This window comes from Stegodyphus dumicola, chromosome X2 (genome assembly GCF_044657685.1).
Source record: "Stegodyphus dumicola isolate Sdum_Otavi_A_Nest chromosome X2, ASM4465768v1".
Taxonomy (NCBI): domain Eukaryota; kingdom Metazoa; phylum Arthropoda; class Arachnida; order Araneae; family Eresidae; genus Stegodyphus; species Stegodyphus dumicola.
Window position 1 is genome coordinate 107,934,479 of NC_140781.1, and position 24,888 is coordinate 107,959,366.

The window sequence follows — 24,888 nt, forward strand, 5'->3', positions numbered from 1 at the left end:
AAATATTTTGCTTGATTATTTGCATTTATTGATGCGATGGAAATTCTGGATTAATAATTTAAACACTTAAAGAATATTCTAACTGAAGCCTATATTTATGTTCAAACTAACTTAATAAACATTATTCAATAAACAAATTCAGTACATAAAATGTTTTGCTTCTTCAAAAGCTCAATTGAGAAAAGGAATTCAATCACAGTTAGAAAGGAAGAAATTCAAAAATTATACCCCTTCCCCCCTAACCTTTCATGCTTCCCTTGTGTAAGTGATTTAGCACGTCCAGTTAGCCTTGAAAGATCCGTGGTTCGAGCTCTGGCTGAGCGCATGGTTGAGGTTTCAAGTTTCTCTGCGTAAAAAGACCAGTATGTCTCTACAGTGTGGAAGACGATAATACTTCATCACCTGAATTTGGTGAACTGGTGCTTTCGCCTCTGTCCCAATTGCCTATTGTATTCCCGGTATGTTCTGTCGTGTTGATAGTAAGTCCAGCTAGTGTTAGTAGATCCGTGTTTCGAATCCGTTTGAGGGAAGGTTTGATTTTTCTTGTTTCCTGGCTTCAAAACTCCTAATTATCTGTGAAACGTAAGAGCAGTAGTTAGCTTTCAGCACGCGCGTATGCGCAAAATTTACGACAAATTCAGTTTTTAATGCACATTTTTCGCATATCGAAGCTGAGAAGTCTGAAGGTCATTTCTATTCCTCCTTTTTACCCTTCCCCACAGCATGGAATGTGTCAATAGGAAATCATTTGACTTTTTTTAACTGGGCTTTTGTGCTACGTGGTAGCTTTTTCGTAAAGTTTACGACACGCGCGTGCTCATGGTGAAAATTCGGAAAATATTTTTTTCTCAAATATTTTTTAATTTTGTGTTATTAATTGCAGTATATTATTTTAATTTGAATACATTTGGCTTTGTAAATTTTATATCGATTTTCATGGCAAAAAAATATGTGCAACCAGCTGATTTTGCTCGCATTCTTCAAGAATTATCTGATGAAGAAAAGGAAGACAAGGAAACCTTTGGATGGGAGAACAATAGCGATTTCCATTCCTTATTTTCTTTCATTTCTATTTTTTAAAAATAAATAAAAATATATAGTTTAAAGTGCGTTTTTGTAGCCAGTAAGAAGTAAATTTCCTTGCAGAAGTAAGTAATGGTAAACTTACTTTTTTTCCTAACAAAATGTTTTCCTTTTTTATTTGTCTATACTTGCCTTTGATGAATATTAAAATTAACTAATAATAAATTTAAAATTTTTTATAATGAAATACATCATTGCATTTCCATCTCACTAACATAAGAACTTAAAAATAATTTACTTATATTTGAATGTGATATCATTTGCATTTTGCAATAATAAGATTAATATTTTATTTCCTAACACATTTATTATCAATATTCACTCATTTCTGTCGTTTTTCGTGCCAAAAACGGTAATACAACGGATGTCGTAAAAAATACGACGCACACGCGCTCATATAAAAATTGCCCAGCGCGCTTGCTGGAAGGTTAATTAAGCGGTAAGTTAAGGAGTTCTTAAGCAGAGAATTTGGTAACGTATTCATTTCATTTAGTACCTTTTTCTCTTTAAAATTCTTTTATGGTTTTTTTCCCAATGCTTAGTAAGACTGTTTGATTAGTTTGTACACACACACACACAAATCCTAATTTAATGCAACATGTCCAATTGGAATTTCATAAAGACATAAAAAATTGGTTATGTACTTCATACATAATTTCTAAAACTGTTATTTTGCAAACATGGGATGATCCTTAAGCAGATTTGAAAGGCAGAGTTTGCCTAAAAGGCCTCCTTTTGTACGCTTCTAGTTTAATAACTGTAACAATTTAAACCACAGATTTTAATTTATTACAGTTATCATAAGAGGTTTATTTTTTGATGCTCGATAAGACCTCATTTTTCTAGCCTCGTAGTCCCATATAAGCCAGAAAAAGATTTTATAACTCAAGGAAGGAGAGACGACTGAAATTCAAGGCCAAGGGGGAAGAAATATTAACTCTTATTCAAATATGTTAGACCTAAATCAGTATTTATATCAAATTTTCTACTTGCGCTAATCAAGGTTTGAATAATTTATAAAAATTTCTTTAAAAATTAAGATGCATTGTACCGTTTTTTTGAAGTTCTGTCTTCACCTCGTGCATGCAATGCACTTTAAACTAAAGCAGTCTGAGCATCAGTATTTTGTGGCTGTTAAATGGCAAATGCAAGGCTTAAGTTTAGCGGACGGGAGATACGTTTATAATTAAGCGCTGCAGCTGTTAAGATTCCGCAGCTCGTTTTAAAAGTATTAATGAACATAATTAGGGCTTTGTTTAGAAGAAACGAAAGTGTAAGCTTTATTAAGTGAAAATAATTTTGTGTTAATTGTACCTCGTCCTCCCAAGTAAATTTTGAAAGTAAAGTTTCTAGAAAAGAAAGCGTTTTGGGATGGTTTTCATTTGAGTGAAGTACAAACGACAAGCTATTTTAAAACTGTTTGATTTTAGCATTTTTTTAACACTCCAGCATGATGATAGAATGCTTAATTGATTCCTTGAGGTAATGAACAGTAACATGTATACATTTTGAAAATATTTATATGCATGAAATTATCATTTGTTTTATATTGGCGTTTAAAACATTCGAATTATGGTACTGTTTATCTACTCTTTAATCGAACAAGTTTCATTTCCAGCCATATATTTTAATAATTATTGATGGTGAACAGTAAGAGTGTTGATTTGAACGTCTGCTAATAGCATAAACTGAAATGATAGAGTAATTTAATTGTGGGTAAATATAAAAGCAGAAGAAAATTTCAATTAAGTATACAATTTTGAGCTGATTTATATAATGATTCAAATTAAGAGCATAAAGTTGTTTGCTTTCTGAGTGAGAGATTTTACGGAAACTTATCGAAACGTAATTTTCCACGCTTAGATTATGCACGAAAGGAGGTGATTTTCCTAAATATTTTTTTTATAAATTCATAAAAATATTCAAACCATATTTGTTGCAATAAGTCGGTTGAATTATGAGCGAACTGGAAAGAGCATCGTTCTCATTGTGCAATTCCAATCCATTCATTACTTTATTTTATTCAGAAAGTCCAAACTAACAAACTTTAATTGGAGAGTAAAAAAAGGGAGATAATTTTATCTGAAAGGAGATAATTCTATTTGGATCTCAAATGCTTAAGGCTGTGTGATGTTTGACTCAACCGTGTTATTTTTGCCCTGGTTTGCCTATGAGCTAGTTTCGTTTAAAAAAGTTCCTCCGTGAAGCCATCCTTGATTTTCCGCTGATAACCTCTAAGGGCTTTGCTGTTAAATCCAAAAAAATCCCGATCCACTTACTCAACAGTATTATTTTATATTTCTCTTAAGAGAAGTATTATAAAAATAGTTCCAGGAAACTAAATTTTTTATTTTTTTTAAGCTTTATTGTGCAAAAGAACTTGAGGTGAAAATCAGTTCTTGAAAGCTATGTTTTTGAAGGTTATGTTTGTGCTCTTCCCGAAGAAAATTATTCGTATCTAGTTATTAAAAAATGACGTGAAAGCCGTGATTTTTCGGTATATAAAGCAACGGTAGATAATTTTGTCGATAAGAAATGAAAAAAAGTCAATGTTGGGCTTCAAGGAGAAAAATATTCAATATATATATTTGTAATAATAAAATTCCATAGTCAAGAACACACTTAAAATTCTAACTATATGTTCTTTTCATTTTTTAATGGCGACGTTCTCTTATTTGAAAGTACGTGGAATTAAATTCACAGCCCCGTAGTCAAGTTGTTTTTCCCGCCTTTCTACACGTACAGTTATAGAATGTTCTGGAAATATTTAAAGCGAACTGGATTAGCTAACGAGGCTGACGTCATTTCTTGGAAGCTCCGCCTTTCCAGATGCTATAAAAGGACTCACAAAAGGAATATCGGGGCTTTTAATTAAATGTCACGATGCAGTAAACTTCATACAAAAAGTTATTAGTAATTCTTTTTATTTACTTCGGATATCTGATTTTGTAACTTCTATTTCTCCTGAATAATAATAATAAATTGATCCTGTTTTTTTTAAAACTTATCGTCTGATAATTTAAGCTACGACTAAAGCTGGTACATCACATATATATATATATAAAGAATTAAAAAAAATAACAAAAAAATCTGAAAGGTTTCAGATTTTAAATTACGTCCAAAGGGGCGCTTTTTTAACGTTTTGTGTGTTACCTTTATTTATTAAATATTACGTTCTACGTATTCAAACTATAAAATTCAGTTCAACAGCAATATCGCAAATTAATTTTAAATTGAACATATATTTAGAATTTCCAATACAGAGTCTTCCGCGCTGGCGATAAGAATGTTTTTCTTTTCGCACAGTGTTGCCATTGCTCTCTTTGAAATTGTCTAGGTTTTTAATCAAAAATTCGTTGAAATGTTACAAATCTGAAATCAATAATAAAACAAATTTCAAATTCAAATTAGGGCTTCCATATACCATATTATATGGAAGATTACGTTATTCAAATTTTGATGGCTGTAGTACCTGTGTTTTATCACAATGCGAGAAGCATACGTACATTTATGCACATTTTTCATTATTTAATTTCTTTAAATATAACACAGGGTGATAATATATGGTGGCAAAGATTTGAAAAGTGATACAGCCTTTTAAAGGTTTCGACGCAAAGTGCCAAAACGAAACTAATAGTCCTTCAGAGCAAATTACGCCTTTGGACTAAAAACGAAATGTTTCGAATGTTGCAAAGGTAAGATCTTTAATGTTAAAAGAAAACCCACGAAGTCAAAGGAGAGTTGCATAATCATTAAAATGCTCAGTTTCAGCTGTAAACAAAGCAATTAATGCTGATTTGAATCTTAAAAAGGCGAAAATGTATAATGTACATCGTCTTTCTCCACGACGTATCACCGAAACAAGAACGTGCTTCAGAATTCTCTATGAGAAACAGTAACTCGGACAAAAATGAAAAAAAAAAAAATGTTGCAACAATAGATGAATCTTCGGTATATTTAAATAACTGCAATAAAAAGAGATCCATTTATTATCTTCAAGGAGAAGAAAAAATCTCAGAACATGGTTCAAAGAATCTAAAGAAAGTTTTTGAATGAGATTTATGACTCTTGCTGGCTTCCTCATATAACGCTAATTAAAATTAAAAAGAAAGCAGAAAAGTGTTAAGCCCAACTCCAAATATTGTCAGGAACACATTTTATGCCCAGTTTTCCAAATGTGAGAAACCTTCTGTTTACCCACAGTATCAATCAGAAGAACCACAGTATCAATTAGTAGAACTGCATCAAGACAAATCAAGCAGCCGCACGTAAAACTCTACTGTGAATTTTCTGCAAAAAATGTAACAGTAAACGAGTATCAAAGCCATAATCTTCACTCATATTCCTGCTATATTTCCTGATACATCATCTATGGATATTTGTACTTTTGGAGTTTTAAAAAGCGAATTGTCGAAAAGTCGACTACAGCACTCCTTGGATTCTAGAAAGCTGTTCAAAAGGATTGGGATAAAATACCTCTTTCGATACTAAAAAAAGGCTTCATTTTCCTGGAAATTACGGTGAAGATAGTAAAGGTTAAGGATTATCAAATGGAACATTTAAAACCAAAAATTATTCGTAAAATATTTCTGTAAATACAAATGAAAATAGTCTAAAAAATGTGCGAACAGCATCTGGATTTAACTTCTCTCCAGAAATAAGGAGCTTATTGTATTGAAGATATGCAATACGAGCAGAAAAATTTCAAACATAGATTTGGGGAATTTTAATTAAGTTTTATCCTTTTCTGAGGTTATTTCCAAAAAATCACTTTTTGAAGTTATTTCCAAATTTCTTTTGTGCGCAAAGCACAGTAAATTTTCTTTGATCGTTATTCAGAGATGTATTTTTTAATTAAATTCTTTAACTGTTCCCACTTGTTATTAAAATCCTTAATTAAATATTTTATAACAGTTCTAACTTTTATTCCTTTATTGCTATTATTTTGAGTTTTTCAGCTTCAACACTTAAAAGGGATTTAAAATTCAATCTAATTAGAATTTAAACTTTCAAACTGCTGGTCACGTGAAATTCTCGAATTTTTTTAATATATTAATAAACTTATGAGCATCAATTTACGGTCATGTTCCAACGCTTTTTTAAAATTATTTCAACGATACCATCTTAATTTAGTTTATGTTTTTTCTTACTTTAAGAGTTTATTATTCTGCTAATTTAGAGGCTGGGCTTACATAAGAGAAATATATTTGTTTTTTATTCTTTATAATACCATTAAGATTGCCAGAGCTTTCTCTATGGTTGATGAGTTAATTAGAAAATTAAACAGGCTATGAATGAAAGCTTAACTACGATTTATTTTAATTAGGAATAACGCACAAGTTTTATTAAGACTGCTCTACGAAATTTTAGATGACCTTCTAACATTTTAAATTGAATATTAACGAAATCTTAGCCAAAAAGGTGTGAATGATTTCCCTAGGAAAATGCTTTAGTCCTATAAACTTGCATAATGCGTGTTATTGATTAAACATAAACTTTTCATGGATAGGAATGATATAAAAATGGTTTTGGTAAACAAATTCCTGAAATCTTAACGGTTCCGTTTATCAGTCATTTCTTTATTTATTTCAAACTTTTTCAGAGAATATGATTAGAAAATGAAGTGCAAATACTTCATTTTTGGAAAAAATTTACTAATTTCTATCACTGATAAAAACAATAGTATAGTGAGAAACGGAAGAAACTTTCTCCAGGTTAAAAGTTAGTATGTAGTGCGTTTCAGTTCGGTTTCTCTTTTCCCTACTGTTTCAGATAATTTTCCTGATCTATCTGAACTACTACCAATAAGCATTTTGCGTTATATTTTACTGTATTATGCTACGGTAACTTACACTGACTGCGCCGGGAATTTACTAATTATTAATTTTATAAATGAAAAAGAATCTCACACATTATTCAAAACCAGGTATTTCCATTTTTATGAAACCCACCTTATATTTAGATAAAAATTATTGTAAATGATTTCATAAATCACGTGAAATTTAAAAAGCGTTTCATGAGGTTTCGCACGAGTTTGGTTTTCATAAAATGAAGTGAAACTTAAAATAAAGCCGTCAAAAAATATTAAATGCCGTCAAGGAAAAAAAATGCCTTCAAGAAAAAATATTAATTAAATATTAAAAAATATTAAATAATTAAGTGCAGAAAAAAGGCTGAAATAGCGCTATATAGATTACGACAGGTGAATAATGGTTATGTTAAAGTATAATAATGAATCAATAATAAGAGCTGAAGAATATCAGCAATCGTGTAATTAATGTGCTCACCGGAAAGATTACAGATCAAAATGTCGACTCCGAACTGCTTTCATTTCCACCAACAAAGACTGAATGAAGCAAATTAAACTCAAGCCAAAGCTTAAAATCTTATACTAAAGGCTTTATAAATTCTGAATAATTTCGAAACGCCAGCAGTTCAGAAATATCTGTCTAGACTATAATTTCGAAAACATAGTGAAAAAATATCTGTGATATAAATAGTGTGTTGCATTAATAATGGTTTATTGATGGTGTTGCACTGATAACTGAATTCAACTCTTTAAGGAATCAAGATAAACCTCTGATTAATGAGTACCTGAAATTTAGTAAACTATTTCTGCAACTTTCATTTTTAACAGATTTTGTTAGATTGTTCGGGGCCTTCTTGATACTAAATTGGGGAACATTCTGGAATCTGTGGAGACTTAGCTGCACACAGCTTTCAATTTAATCAACAAAATGCAAGCAATTTCTACTAGCCTTCAACATGAATTTAAAAGCTGTTGAGGTCATCCATTCTTTTTAACACATGTAATGCTTTTCTTCTCCAATTTAAAGAAATCCAAGATATTGCGAACAATTTTATTTTTTCTTAAATCTCTTTTAGAAATTTACGTAGCATTTACAGCAAAAATACTTGGGATCTGCAATGCTAACAAAAATTCTTTGATGGATAAGTAAGCTGCTGTTTGACCTTTTTTTAAATGCAAAAAGACAATCATGTTCCCTCGTGCATGCTTTTGTGGCACAAATTCTTAACTTATCAAGTTAGCAAGTGGAAGTTTCGTAGTTCGATTCCCGATTTTTCATGTTTCCTGCTCCGGTAAGCCAGTTTGTTTCAGCAGTTTTTAAGACTGAAATAAGCATTCAGAAACAGTATAAGAGGCAAATAGAGAAATTTTGTTCAAATTCATATTTGGAAAGCTCATAAATTTGATTTGCATATAAACTTCAACTTAGAAAAAATTTATTTAATACAATAGATTTAATTGAAAATGTGTTTTACTAATACAATCTTCAACATGAAAGTTAATGTGCATCTGATATATTTTTAACACATTGTTTAGAATCTAGGCCAGATATTAACTTGCAAAGTGAAATAATTAAATAATCACTAAGTATACGCCAAATCGCCCAATCTCCAAATCCTGGGTCTAGAGAACCATCATCCAAAACCCTTTTAGTTCGGGCGCCACTGTAGAGAAATTAGGTATTTTTGGAAGCAGGCAAGATGAAAAATTAGCAACGCCTTCGCCGGAAATCGAACTGCGGACCTCTGGAATACGCGCCCAGCGTGCAGACCACCACACCACGAAGGCATGCCAAGAAGGTGGCAGAAACACCTTATACAGTTATGAAAAAAAAAATAACGATCTACACAGCTAAACCCTAACTAAAATATAGTGGACGATAATTAGTGACAATCTGGATTTGTTTGACTGAATCTTGGACCTTTTTCTCGACGTGCTTCAAGTGGGTGGCAGATTGTAAGGAATTATCGCTTTCCCCGTGCATGTTCTTGTGGCAATAGTGATTAGCATTTTCAGCCAGTAAACTGGAAAATCAGTGATTATAATTGTAGGGAAGGTATAGTTTAATTTTTCATGTTCCGTACTGCGAACAAACTTACTTAGCCTATATATTTCTATATAACAATTAAAAACTCTTTTGAAAAAAATTCCTCAACATTTTATTTACATGTTCCTTGTATTTAAGAGCTGAACCGTTTCATGTTTCAAATTTCTTTCTCTTTTTAGACTAAAGATGAAATGAACTGCTACTTTTGATAGGACATGTTTCCAGAGAATCAAGGAAGAGTTGCAAAGAAGGAAGATATAGCATTATTCTCGTATATGCTTTTTCACCTAAATATCTTCAAGGAAATAACTTTAGCTCCATAAATGTCTCTAATATTACAAGGTATTTCTCCCGCTTTCCAAGCGTCCTTCGTGGTGTAGTGGTTCTGCACACTGGGCCGGTATTCCAGAGGTTCGTGGTTCGATTCCCGGCGAAGGCGTTTGCTATTTTTCATCTTCCTTGCTTCCAAAACTATACCTAATGTCTCTACAATATAATTTCTTGTCCAGTATAGGTCGGCTACAGAAGTAAGTTGCCAAGCAAACTGTAACAATTTGTATATTTTCTTTACATGAAAAGATACAAACTGTAACAATTTGTATATTTTCTTTACATGAAAAGATACATGCTTTACAATCAGTAATATTTGTTTTCTTTTGGTTTTAGTTATTTCGCATTGTTTCCTTGGTTGATAGGGCAAAAAGAAGAGAAGTTTATTATTCAGAATTTTGCCTTTCTGAAACACCTTTCTGTGTGGTATTTTCACAGCATTTTGGTTTCTTTAATTCACTGATTTTTTTTTATTTGAATACATCAGTTAGGATATAACAGTCTCAGGATATCGTTCAAAATAAAATTAAAGATAAAAAAAATATGGGCCTGTAACATCTAGAAGCATAAAAAAATAATTAATTGAAATTAAAGTAAATCTACTGTATATTAAACATAATAATCAGAGTTACCTAATTCAGAATTCAGTTAGTTCTGTCTAGATAAGTGTTCTTCAACCTTTCTTGCCACAGGCACCCCTTTTACCACCGACAGAAGACCTTTCCTTCTTCCTTTCCCAAACTTGAAAAATACATGATTCATGCATACATTTATTTAGATTAGAACTTTCTTTTACCGTATTTTTTAAATTAAACTACAAAAACTATAGAAAATGTTGGTAAATTCCAAAACTTGAATAAAAGTAGTTTTTCATATTCATAAACTAAAACTAAATGCTTTATAACTAAATAAAACCACATTCCTCCGTCCGGAAATTAAGAAAGTTCCTCCTGGCTGAGAACTTTTGTTCTAGACTTAAGTGTTTATATTCAGAGTGTAAAGAAAGTAACTGTAAAAAAAGCTGCAAGTTCATTTGTTATTTGAATCAGTAAATGTTTATTGTCTCTATTCCGAATGGACTTTTCTGATGTTCACTGTACGTAATACGATGGCACGAGTATTTAAAACACGAGTCCCTACTTAAACGGTAAATAATTTTTTATATTACAAACTTTAGGCAATAATTTAGGAAACAAGATCGAAACGTCCCCAGAAATTTAATGGTAATAGGCTTTTTTTAAGTTGATTGAATGTTTAAATCTAGAAATGTTGAACTGCTTTTGTAAACTAAAATGCCTAAAACTACGCTAAACTACAGTAAATATAATACACAAATAAATATGCAGTGTGCACTAGAAAGCAACGAAGTTTTGAACTAATGCCAGAAACGAATGCAAGAATTTAATTCATTTTCCGGTGTTACTGAATTGGGAAACAAAACCTGTAAAATGTCTAAGTTTTTTTATTTCAGGAAAAAAGGGCCTGTAACATGTAGAAGCATAAAAAAGTAATTAATTGAAATTAAAGTAAATCTACTGTACATTAAATATAATAATCAGAGTTACCTAATTCAGAATTCGCTTAGTTCTGTGTCTAGATAAGTGTTCCTCAACCTTTCGTGCTCCAGGCACCCCTTTCGCCACTGACAGAAGACCTTTCCTTCTTCCTTTCCCAAACCTGAAAAATACATGATTCATGCATACATTTATTTAGATTAGAACTTTCTTTTACCGTATTTTTTAAATTAAACTACAAAAAATATAGAAAATGTTGGTAAATTCCAAAACTTGAATAAAAGTAGTTTCTCATATTCATAAACTAAAACTAAATGCTTTATAACTAAATAAAACCACATTCCTCCGTCCGGAAATTAAGAAATTTCCTCCTGGCTGAGAACTTTTGTTCTAGACTTAAGTGTTTATATTCATACTGTAAACAAAGTAACTGTAAAAAAAAGCTGCAAGTTCATTTGTTATTTGAATCAGTAAATGTTTATTTTCTCTATTCGGAATGGACTTTTCTGATGTTCACTGTACGTAATACGATGGCACGAGTATTTAAAACACGAGTCCCTACTTAAACGGTAAATAATTTTTTATATTACAAACTTTAGGCAATAATTTAGGAAACAAGATCGAAACGTCCCCAGAAATTTAATGGTAATAGGCTTTTTTTAAGTTGATTGAATGTTTAAATCTAGAAATGTTGAACTGCTTTTGTAAACTAAAATGCCTAAAACTACGCTAAACTACAGTAAATATAATACACAAATAAATATGCAGTGTGCACTAGAAAGCAACGAAGTTTTGAACTAATGCCAGAAACGAATGCAAGAATTTAATTCATTTTCCGGTGTTACTGAATTGGGAAACAAAAACCTATAAAATGTCTAAGTTTTTTTATTTCAGGAAAAAAGGGCCTGTAACATGTACAAGCATAAAAAAGTAATTAATTGAAATTAAAGTAAATCTACTGTACATTAAATATAATAATCAGAGTTACCTAATTCAGAATTCGCTTAGTTCTGTGTCTAGATAAGTGTTCCTCAACCTTTCGTGCTCCAGGCACCCCTTTCGCCACTGACAGAAGACCTTTCCTTCTTCCTTTCCCAAACCTGAAAAATACATGATTCATGCATACATTTATTTAGATTAGAACTTTCTTTTACAGTATTTTTTAAAATTAAACTACAAAAAATATAGAAAATGTTGGTAAATTCCAAAACTTGAATAAAAGTAGTTTCTCATATTCATAAACTAAAACTAAATGCTTTATAACTAAATAAAACCACATTCCTCCGTCCGGAAATTAAGAAATTTCCTCCTGGCTGAGAACTTTTGTTCTAGACTTAAGTGTTTATATTCATACTGTAAACAAAGTAACTGTAAAAAAAAGCTGCAAGTTCATTTGTTATTTGAATCAGTAAATGTTTATTTTCTCTATTCGGAATGGACTTTTCTGATGTTCACTGTACGTAATACGATGGCACGAGTATTTAAAACACGAGCCCCTACTTAAACGGTAAATAATTTTTTATATTACAAATTTTAGGCAATAATTTAGGAAACAAAATCGAAACGTCCACAGAAATTTAATGGTAATAGACTTTTTTTAAGTTGATTGAATGTTTAAATCTAGAAATGTTGAACTGCTTTTGTAAACTAAAATGCCAAGTATTAGTACCTGCAAAACTTTTAATAAGAATTTAGGAAAGTACACTAACAACATAGAAATTCTTAAATATGCATATATGGTAGCAGTATAAGTTCTGAGCTTAATGCTGATTTTAGTTCATTAAGATATGCCTGTAATGTCACTTAATTCACTTAAATTATGCTGCCATGGGGATGACATTTAGTATTAATTTTGACTAATAATATCGCACATATGACTAATAACATCGCACATTATATGAACTGAAATTGAAATATTTATAATAGTGAAAATGCTATTGTGGCAGAAAATGTAGCGTTCTACTGGCAAAATAATGCGCAATGTAGTACATTCTCGCAGGTATACGGATGGTGTTTAAATTTACAATCGTATTATATTTTTGTATGAAGGAATATATGTGAGCAAATTAATTGCAATTTCGTTCTAAATGCAATCGCATTTAGAACGAAAATTTTGCATAAAGATGACATAATTATTTCGCCTTTAAATGTGCAGAAACTATTCTTGAGGGTAATATTAACTTTAGCTTTTCAATAAGATGTTAATATTAAAATCTACATTTACAGAATTTTTTAACTTAAACCTATTAGCCAAAAACAGCTTTCACACACGGACACTGTTGAAAAAAATCACATTTGAATTTCTTCATCTAAAAACACATCATAAAAAATAATTAAATAAAAAAATAAAAATAGCAGTTTCTCGAGGCTACCTTACCTAATTTCTTCATCTAAAAACACATCATAAAAAATAATTAAATAAAAAAATAAAAATAGCAGTTTCTCGAGGCTACAACCGAATCTATTCTAGGAGCAAAAATGTACATAATAATTGAATAAATGTAGGATTGGTCTTAATTTGCATGTATCTATTTCTTTAAGGGTTTGATTCTTTACACACAAAAACTATATGTTTTTGTCAATAAAGGCAAGCAATAAAGGCAGCAAGATAAAAAAAAAGATGATTTTCCCCCATTGGTATAAATAGAAAAGAAACCTTTGAATAATGCGACCAGTTTGTAAGGATATCTGAATTTCGTCTTATTTTATTATACGTTTTATTTTCGTCTCACTCGTATTGCAGTCATGTTCACGCGATTAAACGACGCATATTTCGTATATCAAAATGTTTCGAATTGAATGAGTAGCACAGATAAGATAAAGCGAAAATTAACAAAACATTTACATACATTACAGAAATGAATTAAAATGCAATTTCTTTCCTTTCAGTAATTGCAGTTTTATTCAGCCACACATTACAGTATGTTACCAGTTTGCTTTCGTGTAAACATATCTAAATAACTAGTAAGCAATCATTAACACGAGGAGTATCTAAAGAATCTGATAAATTAAGCCCAGCAGACATGTAATTGCTCAACGTTTGCACTTAATATACACTACAAAGATAGAAGCTGCACCTGAAAAAAGAGCTTTGAAAACATTTCCTTTAATGTTAAAACAGTTTGAAGAAAATGGCAAAAAATATGTTTTAATCAGTTTGATTAGATAATTTTAAGTTGTTTAACACTTGTTACAAAAAATAAATGTTACATAAAGGCTGAAAGCAGACATGAATTATTTCTATGACACGAATCTTTCAAAATGTATAAATCATTCCGAAGCTAGAAGATATTCCAGTTCCGAAAAGCTTGTTGATAATTCCAGTTTTTTGTGAATTTTTGGTGTGTGATCAAATTAGATGGCAAAAGACCAAAAGACGCAAAGATGGAATGTTAGGAAGTAGTTATGCTGAATGGCAATAACATTGAAGGATAAACTAATATATCAACAGTTCACCACCAAAGACATCAGCCCAAATCATCAAAAGATTGTATTTTTCTCCCTGTTCTCTTCCGGTACTTCAGTACTAAAGAAAATATATGCATAATTAAGACCTATATTTTACATAAATTTTATCTTCGCTATAAATATTATGCGTAAATTATGTGTATTGTAACTTTAATTAAAGAAATATCCTAACTTTTGCACCTCAGTTTGCTGTTTTGCTTCATTTTCAACATTAACAGCTTGAGGCTGCACAGATACTTAAAATGCATAATGCATAGTTCTTTCCTGTAAATAGACTCTGCGTTTGCCGATCGAGTGTATATCAGTGAAAAATTAAAAGAATAAAGTAAAATGAAATAAGGAATAAAGCGGAAACAAAGCGGAATAAAGCGAGAACTACTATTTCTTATATTATGTTACCGGCAAAGTATAAAATCCGGCATTCTAATTAAGGCATTTTAGAGGATTCTGAAAACTGGATGGCATCCCCTCCCCAATGTATGAAACGATTAAACTTTTCACACATTGCCTAGGTATTCTACAGAATGTCAAATGACAAATCGGCAAAATATGAAGTAATCTCAGATTCATTTCGAACTGCCGAAACTACTTACCAAAAGTTAATAAATGGTGTAAAATAGCCAAAATGACCGGGATTACTGATTGCTGAATCGCTATGATGTGGATAACAAAAGAAAACTCATTTATCCTGTAAAAGAAGGTATCAGTACAATACAGTATTACGTCATGGACATTTCATGTACTTCACACAGGTATTTCACGTACTTCATGAAACTCATTTGGCTACAGAACACGGAGAACGTGACACAATGTTTGAAACATCTGAATTTAATTTCCATTTGTCAGGTAGATCTTATTGATTTCCAGTCTTAGCCAGATACAGAACACAAATTTGTTATGGTGTACCAAGATCTTCTCACTAATTTGTTTTACGCATTTTGAATAAAAGTTTGACAATATCAGTCTTTCATTATTTTTTCAAAATAACCTTTCTATTTTTGAAGAATGAACGTCTTTTAAATTACAGTCTTATCGTCACCTTTTTTTCATACTTGCCTAAAGAGCCTTTGTCATTATATAGAATGCCTAGGTAACGTATATAATAATTCTCTATTTTCATACATTGCCTAAAATCTCTAGGCATTCTATAAAATTCCTAGTTATTCTATAGAATCTCTGCGTTTCAAATATTGCCGGTAACATATATAACATCACACAGAGTTATGCAATACTCTGTACTATATGGTTACACAGTTCTTTTATGTATGAGTTTATTTCATATATAACTGTGTCAGTAGTATATAATTAACAACCTTCATAGCTCTTTAATCATGCTAATATTATGTAGCTGAAAATATAAAAGTGGTAAAGCTTATAAACTAATTACTAACATTCGTTGAAGTAAGGCAATATAAAATATCAAAAAAAGTAAACGAAAACAATTTTAAAAATATAATGGGAAATGTAATATTTGCAACAAAGTTATTCAATTAAGGAAAACTTAAAGTTTACATTTAAATAAACAAATTAATGGAAGACACAGGAGAAAAACTATTTCAGAGAAATGCAATGCAAATTGACAAAAAAGCAAATTTACAAAAAAAAAAAAAATAAATGTTTTGATTTTTGTTATTTCTTTTTAGCTTGAACTGATACTTTCTTTTCTTTTGTTAAAATTTAAGAGCACATGTTGAACACTAATTTTATAGATTTGGTTAATTTATTTATATGTAAAACTAAGATGTTTTTCCATAGATTTGAAACTTTTCTTAAATTTAAAACCGTTTAGATCTCGATCAATATAATGTCATAGAATGACTTTACTTTGAAAACTAACGTCAGTCAGAATTGAATGGGATATTAAATGCGATTCCTTCCTCCTTTCCATAAAAGCTATTTATTTTCGACCATCATATACCTAAATGTGCTTCAGAATATAATAGGCATGTTATCTCCTTTGACATGTTATCTCCATTTAAACATTCTTATGATTGTTAATTTACAAGTAGTAACATACTTCATTCTTTGATCTAGCAAATTGACGGCAAAAGAAGAATGAAAAAAAAAAAAAAAAAAAAGAGGGTATGTATTTTTGCGTTCTTCTGTTTCATTTGATTTCCAATTCAGAGAATTATTTTTTGTTTTGTCTACAGCTTTCAAGCATTCTGTAAATTACCTTTTTTGCAAGATTAACTAATGATTAAAAAGTAAACTCTTCTAAAATAATCTTATTCGCGAAAAAGAGATTTTGCTTAAATTATGATGCTTTACGCATCACTGAGAATTATGATCGGCATATTATTAAAAGTAACTGCATGAAAAAAGGTATCATATAATTAATGCGGCAGAATGATATGCAACTATGATTGGTATAATGATACTGAGGCACAATAATCGTGAACAAATCAATAATAATTGAAATACAGACTTCTGGGCTGATTTGCCTTGTACTTAGTTAATATGTTACTAACAATGCAAGCAATTACTCAATATCATGAAAAGGATGAAAATTACATTTTCAGGCTACGTCTCCGCAACGAAGATGGACTGTTTAACTGATTAAGATTAAGCATTGGATGGTTGTTTGTATTAGAGGTGAGTACCTCGATGGCCATAAAGGTAAGATGTAAATCGAAAAGTGATGACTCTTTGTGAATTTCTCCCCCGTTTCTTCTTCATATCACTGCTTAAAGAATCCATCCTTAAAAATAGATTATTAAGTTCTATGAATAGAAGACCTGTATATCACATTTTGCCTTTAATGGATAAAACTATTTATTTGTTAACCTATAAGTAGAGGAAAGGTCTTTTTTTACTGAGGTATTGTTAATTACTCTCATGCAAATTTTTCGTTTATCCAGTAAATCTAATTAACTCGTGTCACTAATAGGATTTTGGAAAATATTTTTATGTATTTACCAATATTAGCGATAATAAACAATATAACTTAAATCAAGGCTATTTGGCTATTTTAAGTATAAAATATAATTTTACTAAAAACATTACCTATGTCGGAGTTTATTTCGTAATATTTATTTGTGGTATCTATTATTGAAATATAGAAAATAAAAATAAATAGTTGAGTAAGGCTTAGCTTCAATGAATTAGAAACTGTATTTTTGCCTAATTTCATAAACGCTCATTAGTAAACATAAATTAAAAGCAATTTATGCAGTTAAATTACTAAACTGCAATACTAACATATTTTCAAAAAATCTATTAGTATATAAAGATAAAAATTTAATTAGGTATCATATAGTAGGCATACAAGCAAACATTCTTATGCAGAAAAAACACAAAGATGTTTACAGTTTCGTTATCTGTTGCGTAACATTATCGAAAGATCTCGTTCTTTTAGCACGTTCTTATCTATATATACTCGTTTCACTAGAAATAAAATTAATTAAATAAATAACAATTAAAATTTATTATTTTATCTTGGTTCAAAATTTTCCTCTGTCATCATCATACATTATTCTTCATTATTTTTCAGATCAAATATTTCTCGATATCTTATTTTTTAAAGATTTTTACATATATGCAAATAAAAAGTGCTTAAAAATTTGTTCTAAGTTGTGAAAGAATGTTATATTAGAAAAATATTCTTTGAAACATGACCAGTCAATATCATGAAATATCACTACGGGTAATATGAATAAGATAGAAGATTTTCAGTTTCACTTCCTATATTACGATGATTTAATGAAATTACGTTAATATTACATTAATATGTAGCTTATTGTAGATATAATGTGTCACTTAACTCACTTGTTTGTAATTGAATTACCTGTTTAATAGGAAGTAAAATAAAACGCTTCAAATTATAACATATTGCTATAAATGTTGCATTCTTCTACATATTTTAGCGATAGAGTGTTGGATTCTTTTAAGTTGCTCATTTCAGAAAATATGCGCATTTATGAAACACATACTTACTGATGGAAGCTAAATGGAGACTCTTACACTTCTTAAAATGCTTTAATTTCACAGTTATATTTTGCGTGAGTAAAGATAAAAGAAAAATTTCTTTTTAAGACTAGCTCTTATTGAGTTATGAGTTTGCATCTTATAGTGTTTAACTGCTTAAACAGTGAAATTGTCTAGGATAATGAACATCTAAGTAAAGAACGTTGCGTCGATTTTAATTCACGTTTTTGAAATAGTAGACCGAACTTAAGAAAATTATCGCGTGGAATGTTAAATCCCTCGAGCAGTTTCTAAGTTATTGCTTTTCTTTGAATGGGGACTTCCTCCGAGCAATCTTCCGAATACATGAGGTCGATATATTCAGTTGTACATTAATTTTCTTAATGGTGTTGATAAGGTATTGCAAAAGGATATATATAGTCGCATTTTCAGATGTTTTCGTTTCCGAAAGTAAGAGGTTAGTAATTAAAGAACACTAAAAGTTTTCGGTTATCAAATTTTTAATGTGGGGAGATTCCGAAATAATGTCACAAAACAAATGTCCAGTGACAACTTATATACTGCATTTTTCAGTTTTGTTTTTCAAAAATAAATATACTGCATCTATTAATATATTTTGTATTTAGCTAACAACGTCTTATATAGTATTTGCCGTTAATATAGCAAAATTTTAAACTCAAAGAAAAGGCAAATTCACTTCTGTAGCTTAAAGTCGATTGGCATCAAATGGAACGGGATTAAAACTTTGAATGAGCTGAGCAGATCATTTACAGTGAGCACTGCGTGATTGTTTTTTATGCTAACTTGCATAACAAACACATTTTCATTACTTTAAGAAACTAATTTATCAATTTATGTATTTCATACTGGCAGAGTGAGGGTTATTGTTTTGTCATAAAAGATTTAATCTGTTGAACTCCATGCTTGTTGTAAGCCTCATAAATTTTAATTTACAGTCTCTACGCAAGGTTTAGTTATTTATAAAATACTCCTACTAAAAAAATTCCTGTGTTGTCTGGTTTCGAAACCTGATGACACTCTCGAAATTTTATCCTCTAAATACATTTTGTTATGTAAATTTTCCATTAATATTTAACTTACGACATTTTATTTCGCACCTCTTGCTGATTCTTAATTGAACTATGTGATTCCTTCACCTTACTGAGGGTACTATCATGCTTCTCCGAATAAACGTTTTGTGCTCCTTTAAGTATCACTAAGGACCAGAACGTTTCCCAGAAATTTTCCTTCTATTTATTTTTGTCATTTGTTTTGATTTACAATGCAGTTCTGGACCATGTCGTGCTTAAAATTCTCTTTTTTTAACGGAAGACCAAGGTTTGGTTTCGATTACAAACCTTAATTAAGCAGAATTAAGTTTGAGAAACAATAGTTTCTATATCGTGGAGAATTACATAAACTTCAAATTCTGAAGCTGTTGCTCTCTTTCCAGTTTTTTTAGCGCAGGAAATTACACTAAATTACATATTGCTTTAATAGGAAAATCAAAAGAAATGTGAATTAGTTTCTTTCACCTAATTTTGGTTCTGAAAGTAGACATTTCATATTTATAAATGGGAACCTGACGTATATGACCAAGTGCGACAGGAGGATTAAAGGATCGATTTTATAGAAGAAAAATAGACACGTTTTCATATAGTTATTATAGGATTGGCAGATTGATTGACTTTTAAACAAAATATCGAAGCTATGACTTTCAACAACTTGTCTGGCAATAGATAATTCATTTAAATATTTGGCTTTCCCCTGGGATTTTAACATAGTTAAATATTCATGTTGAGATTATACGTAATTTTTTGTAACCATCTCTCAAAAAATATTTTTGTCAGTTAGACGTGGAAACATGAAATCCATCAAACGAAACGCTTAAACATGGAATGAATCCTCGAAATGAAATGAGTAAAACTGAAATCTCTGAAAATCTTTTGGAAAAAAACCTGAGTTTCCATTTTGTATCTGCCTTTCCAAATTTAACGGTTATGATTAACCGTTAAATTGATTATAATGGTATAAATTTACCATAAAATATATTCTTCTAATAGCTTTTTGTCTTACACGTCGAATTATCCCATTTAATTATGCCTTATAAATAGAGCCTTCCTTCAGTCTTTAGTTAAAATAAAACAATAATCCGAACACATTTGATTCTCCTTAATGTATTGTAGCATAAATGCTGGGATGAAAACTACGAGTACATCCAGACAGAAAGAATTCCGAATAAACAAGTGAGCACATCCCCCAGTGTCTCTAGCTGTCAGACTGCGTTTCAAGATCATTTACTAGATATAAATGAAAAATATTTCAGGGTCATTTTCTTATTTTCCTTTCTTGGGGGTGATTTATTGGTGTAGGAGCAATTTTATTTCTCAGTCAATATATTCCATTATGAAAATACAACAAACCTAAGCATTATAACATCTTTTAAAATATTCTGTGCAGAGTAAATAATTATTTATGTTCAAATATATTTCTTCTTGGCAATAAATATTACCGAAAAGAATCCACGTAACAATCACGAAAATAAGTAAGATGTAATTAAAGTGATACAAAATGTATCAATTCATTGGAATTTGCTAGTTTGTTTCAATCTAACTCTGTTTCAATCAGGACTAAAATAGATTCCTCTGATGCATATAAAATACTTTTTTTTGCTCTTAACCAGGTAATTATACTAATTGTACTATATTTCTTGACATTTGGTTTCGGATGAGTATTTACTCATAAATACACACGAGTGCTTTAGGGTTAAAAACTATATAAGGATTTTCTCCCTCTTTCCAGCATACCTTCGTGGTGTAACGGCAGCACACTCTGTCCCGACGAGGGCATTGCTCATTTTTCATGTTTCCTGCTTCAAAATAACCTCATGACTCAACAGTGGCGCCCGAACTAAAAGGTTGTGGACGATAATTTGTCACCATCATGATGTGGCGACTGGGCCTCCTGCTCCCCAGTCGACCTTTAAAAGGGGGAGTATATGAGATACTTTCTTCCTCCTTCCAGCATGTCTTCGTGATCTAACGGTAGCACACTCGGCGCATATTTGAGAGTTCCAGGTTCGAGTCCTGGAGAGGACATTGCTCATTTTTTACGTCTCCTGCTTCAAAAATTCTAATGACTCTACAACTAAAATCAAACTCTATGAGCAGTATACGAATCATTTCGGAATAGCAATTAGATTGATAACATTTTTCTTTTCATTTCTCCTTATATCAACAAAATAAAGCTTTCGGTATTACCCTTAGAACTTGACAAAGAAGCTATCTCCACATTCCTTCGGGATACTGAGGGAAAAATACTCTTTTATGAACTGATAATAAAAGCTAAACGCCAAAACGTTAGTCAAGTTTCTCAGATCTATTGTTATACAGTAAGACACTGACTAGTCATTCAGACGTGTACGATTAAGGCGTAAGGATGGCCGTATAGGCCAGCATCGAGTAATTTGCTTGCAAAGCCGATTCAATCGTTATTGAGTGGAAGATGAAAAAAGACTGGAACTTCTTTTACCCAATATAGTAAACAATTCCCCGTATACCTTCAGAAGTAACAAAAACCTTCCAATCTGACAATAGTTATGCTGCAGGTTAGTCATTTTTTCAGTGAACATGAAAATGATAACTTAGATCTGGAACTATTCGTGTAATGGGTAACATGGAAAAAAACTTGTTTATACTTCAGTAATTTTGACCGGTTTCTAAATTAAGTTTAATCAGACAAGCCTGTGGGCATAAGAAAATTTCTAAATGAATTTTCTCGCGACTCTTGAATATATAACAGCTAATAATTAAAACTATATAGTAGCTACCTTAACCAATGGGAAACATTGGACTTTTAAGATGAAATAAAGATAATGTTGCGTGTGTACGGATTCGTTACTAAATGAATGCACAAGTCCGATGAAAAATGAACAAAAATTTATTATTATCACAACAAAAATGCTTAAATTTTCTCAAATTATCACGCAGTATTACAATATCTCACAGTAGTTTTCTTTTAACTACTCAAATGTCCAATAGAACGTAATTCAAAACAGCTAAAGAACGCTAATCCGCGAATTCGCTACAATCAACAACAGTAGTTTTCTAAACAACAACAAATTAAGCAACTACTACAAACTGAGATGTTTTCCTCCTTTTATAAGATTTTAAAATCACGCGCTAGAATTTTCCAGCACTTTCTCGAAATCAAAAAGAGATATTTATTTATTTAACGCACGCGCTCTTGTATTTTTAATTTTTCCGGCTTAGCTTTCTTTTAATATTCGTCACGCGCTGCACTGCGCGAGAAATAAAACCATTTAATTTATAATTGAACTAACATTAGCTTTTTAAATACCAAATTCGTAACACTGCCCCCTTCCCAAGGACTGCACGTCCCGGGCAGTACAATCCCTGGACAGGAAGCTAAACTTACAACTGTGGCATAAATGCAACTGAGGCATAAACATTACATTACAATATCAAACAATATAAACAATAAATGCAATAACTAACTTAAACAAATCAAATGCTATCAAATACTAAATACAAAACAAATACTAAATACAAATCAAATACTAAATACAAATCAAATACTAAATACAAATCAAATACTAAATACAAATCAAATCAAATACACATTTATAAACAAAAAGGACCATGGTCTGATACTATTTACAATTATTTACATTACGTACTATGGCCATAGTAATGAGCTAACCTGTCGTAATGAACGACTTTAGGTTTAGAGTTCGAAGACTTACGAATCCGAACCACGACGTCATTCAGCCTGTTTAGGACTGTGTACGGCCCATCCCAAGGTGACTGTAATTTCGGACAAAGTCCTTTCCGTCGAGTCGGATTCCACAACCACACCTTGTCTCCTTCGTGGAATTGATGTTCAGTAGCTCTTGTGTCGTATCGGGTCTTCATCTTCTCCGTCGCCAAGTTGACTCGCTCTCGTGCAAAATTGTGCATCACTTCAAACCGGGCCTGGAGATCTTGAATATATTCCTCAGACGATGAAGGAGCATCCGGAGGGCGGCCAAACAATAGATCACAAGGCAGACGAAGGTCACGACCGAAGAGCATCTGTGATGGAGAATAGCCGGTAGTCTCGTGGACAGCACTGCGGTAAGCCAGTAAAAAGAGTGGTAATTTCTTGTCCCAGTCCTGTTGGTTTCTGGAAACCACTAATGAGAGGTTATTAAGGATGGTTCGATTGAACCTCTCTACCATGCCGTCCGACTGGGGATGCAATGGCGTCGTTTGAGTTTTGTCAATGCCGAGTAGTTTGCATAGTTCTTTGATTACTGCCGAGGCAAAATTCCTTCCCTGATCGGAATGTAACTGAAGAGGCACTCCGAACCTGGAAATCCAGTGCTGTATCATTACCTCAGCTACTGTGACTGCCTCTTGATCAGGAATAGGATAAGCTTCAGGCCACTTGGTGAAGTAATCAATGACAACGAGTATGTATTTGTTGCCATCAGAAGTTCGTGGCAGAGGTCCCAGGATGTCAAAGGCGATACGTTCAAAAGGCGCACCTACGTTGTAACGTTGCACTCTGCCTCGGCTGCGTTTCCTCGGTCCTTTCCGACCTGCACAGGCATCGCAAGATCGGCACCACTTTTGCACGTCATTCTTTGCATTATTCCAGTAAAAGCGCTCACGAACTCTCTGTAAGGTCTTCATAATTCCAAAGTGACCTCCTGTAGGGCTGTTATGTAGTTCTTTGAGGACATCAGGAATCCGGGATCTTGGAAGTATCAGTTGCCATCGGAACGTCTTCCCATCATCCGACTCGAATTTCCGGTATAAGACGCCGTTTCGAATGTGAAGTGAATCCCAGAGTGCCCAATATTGTTTTGTTGTAGGACTACAGATAGAAATGTCCTGCCATGTAGGTTTTCTGTTTGATGACTCTATTAAATCAAGTATGGGTTTAATGTCGCGGTCTTCCAGCTGGTCTTTCCTGACTTCATCATCACTCCACGGGTCTCGATCAGCCGATGTTGATGTAATTTGTCTTGCGACCGGAGTCAGCACCTCGTATTTCGCTTCCACCCTGGAACAATATCGGCAGCTTTCTTGGCAAGGTCTTCTAGACAGGGCGTCGGCGTTTCCGTGTGATGATCCCTTACGATGATGGATAGTGATGTCATATTCTTGGAGTCTCTGTATCCACCTGGCTATTTGACCCTCAGGATTTTTGAAATTTAAAAGCCAGGCCAATGAGGCATGGTCCGTGCGGAGGAGGAATTTTCTCCCGTATAGATAATGATGGAAATGTTCTACAGCTTTGACTATGGTGAGCAACTCTTTCCTTGTGACACAGTAATTCCTCTCCGGTTTAGACAGGCACTTGCTCCAGTAAGCTACTACACGTTCTTGGCCGTCTATTTCTTGGGATAAAACAGCACCGACACTTTCATTGCTCGCGTCGGTGTCGAGAATAAATGGTCTGTCGAGCTGAGGATACGTCAGGATTGGAGCAGATGTTAAAGCTTCCTTTAAGTTGTTAAATGCATCCTCGCATTCCTTTGTCCACAAGAATCTTTGCTTGCTCTCTGTCAGCTTGTGAAGTGGTCTTGCGATGGAAGAAAACTTCTTCACGAATCTCCTATAGTAGGTGCAAAGCCCTAGGAAGCTTCTCAGCTGATGGACATTTTCGGGACGCGTCCAGGATTTAACCGCTGATACCTTTTC

General features: G+C 32.0%; 1 protein-coding gene across 1 annotated transcript in view; it reads right to left on the minus strand.

The window, feature by feature from the left end:
- mAChR-A (muscarinic Acetylcholine Receptor, A-type) overlaps positions 1-24,888 on the minus strand; it is a 443,302-nt gene that overhangs the window by 269,907 nt on the left and 148,507 nt on the right. The window contains exons 2-3 of the mRNA XM_085809061.1: positions 11,772-11,883; positions 10,835-10,946 (exon numbers count right to left, since the gene is read on the minus strand). The gene's annotated coding sequence lies outside the window, so the exon portion shown is untranslated. The remainder of the gene's footprint in view (positions 1-10,834; positions 10,947-11,771; positions 11,884-24,888) is intronic.